Genomic DNA, 2734 nt, shown 5'->3' on the forward strand with positions numbered 1-2734 from the left:
GAACCTCCTCAGTTCTGACCACGATAGTTTGGATGTGTCAATTTCCATCCCCCCACCTACTAAAAGAGGTCATCGCCCCTTGATCCAGAAGATCCTGTGGAACCGAGCACCATGGGAGGAGATAAGACGTACCCTTGACTGCTTCCCCTGGGGCTTTTTGGAAGATGGTACAGTCGACGACTCAGGTGAGCTATTTACAGCTGCCATTCATGCAATGGTGAACGACCTTGTCCCTTCAGAAAGAATAGCGCTCGACAATTTCCAAGTTGGTTGGACTAAGAAGTGCTCGATGTACTGGCTAACAAGAATCGAGCCTGGCAAGTTTGGAAGGACTTCTCGAGTGATCACACTTACAACACTTTTGCTGTTCTTCAACGGCACTCACAGTACCTACTCCGAAACAAATACAAAGAATACATAAACAATATCAGTGCAACAATACAGGAAAATCCAAAAAACTTCTTCAGTTTAATAAACTCGAGAAGAAATAACAGCAGAATTCCTCTTGAAATTACACACAATAGTGAAAGTGCGAAAGGTGACTGAAGGGCTGAACTCTTAAATGCTTATTTCCATGGTAACTTCTGTCCGCCTGCCCCCTTGCAACGTTGCCAAACATAAGATCAGTCTGTTCTTCATCTCTAACAAAGCTTGCCACTACAACCGACGAAATGAAAAGTCTATTGTCGTCTCTCCCAGCTCACCATGCCCTAGCGCCGGACAATATCATCACCATGTTCCTGAAGAAAACTGGAGAATCCCTTTCTTATCCCCTCTGCATTCTTCTGAATAGATGTTTCTTGGAGGGCGTCTTTCCTCATGCTTGGAAGCGAGCTAACATCACTCCCATTTACAAGAATGGCAACAAAAACCTTGCTTCTTCCTATAGGCCAATCTCGTTACTCTCTTCTCTGTCCATCATTTGTGAAATAATCATCAAAGACAGGCTATACGAGGGTCACTATTTATATTTTGAGCCTAACAATGAAAAAACAGGAATTTGGCATTGAAAACTGCTTTATTGTTTTTCGAAGTATTCTCCTTTATGGGTACCTGGGGGAAACCCTGGGGGGTAAAGGCGGTCAGGGGCATGATGCTGATCACATCACCCCCACTCATGACCGGATCAAGAAAGTGTGGGGCGTTACCCCCACACCCCCTCTATGCCTTCATGGCGTGGTGCTAAGCACAGGGGAAGACTTTACTTTTTTTACTCCTTTATGGTCAATACACTTTTGCATTCGTTCGAACCATTTGTCAAAGCAGTTTTTCCAACCTTCTTGAGACACCTCCATAATATGGTTTTTGAACGCATCAACGGTGTCTTCCGCCGATGAAAATCGTTGTCCACGCAATTTATTCTTGACATTCGGGAACAAGAAGATATCATTGGGTGCCAAATCAGGACTGTATGGCAGATGACCCATCAATTCGATTTTTTGACTGTTCATAAAGTCGGTTGTTAGGCGAGATGTGTGACAGCTGGCATTGTCTTGATGAAGAATGATCCGACGGCGTTTGTTTGTTTTCCGTATTTGACCGAAGACCTCTGCCAAACAAATTGTTGTGTAGCATTCAGAGTTGACCGTTCTACATTCCTCTAAAGGCACAGTTGCCACATGACCAGTTTTTCCGAAAAAACAGGGGACTAGTTGTTTCGATGTGCTTCGAGCGCGAACAACTTTTGTTGGATTGGGTTCATCTTGAAACACCCATACAGTCGACTGCTGTTTACGTTCCGGCTCATATGCATATATCCATGATTCGTCACCTGTTACAATCTTATATACGTCTTTTGAAGCACCACGATTGTATTTATTGAGCATTTGTTTGCACCAATTGACGTGAGCGTCTTTTTGAGTTTTTGTCAAATTGTGTGGGATCCAACGAGAACATACCTTTCTCACAGCTAAATGATCATGTAATATTTTATATATGCTGGTGAAACTAATGCCTATGGTTGCCTCAATCTCACAGTATGTCACATGACGATCTTGCAGTATTAGGTTTTGCACAGCATCAATGTTTTCTTGAAGAACAACTGATTTTGGACGACCTTCGCGAATCTCGTCGGTGAGCGAATGGCGGACACGATTAAACTCATTATACCAGTGTTTCACAGTGGCAAAGGATGGGGCTTCATTGCCAAATGTGGAAGTAAGTTGATCGATGCACTCTTGTCTTGATAATCCATGTCGAAAATCGTAAAAAATCATCGCACGAAAATGTTCACGAGTTAATTCCATTTTATTGTTGTCGCGCAATCTCCAAGGCAACATAAACAACACAAATGAAGCTATTGACAAAATATTTGAAGTACGTTATGGTCAATAATGCCAGACGATTCTGTGCAAACGTCAAATCGCGCCTAACTTCAATCAGTGTTGCCAAGGATCAAAATATAAATAGTGACCCTCGTATAAATTTGTTTCTCCATACCTTAGCTCAAATCAACATGGTTTTCTTCCTGATAGCTCCTGTCTTACGAACCTGTCTGTTTTTCTCTCACGTGCTGTGAAATGTATTTCAAACAATTCACAACTGGACATTATATATTTTGATCTAGACAAAGCTTTCGATATTGTCAGTCATCGTCTTTTGATTCATAAATTATGCAATAGATTCAACATTCAGGGTAACTGAATGCTGTTGGAACTAATGCCTATGGTTGCCTCAATCTCACAGTATGTCACATGACGATCTTGCAGTATTAGGTTTTGCACAGCATCAATGT

Source organism: Lepisma saccharinum (assembly GCF_977018435.1).
Source record: "Lepisma saccharinum chromosome 12 unlocalized genomic scaffold, izLepSacc3.1 SUPER_12_unloc_1, whole genome shotgun sequence".
In the NCBI taxonomy this organism is placed as follows: domain Eukaryota; kingdom Metazoa; phylum Arthropoda; class Insecta; order Zygentoma; family Lepismatidae; genus Lepisma; species Lepisma saccharinum.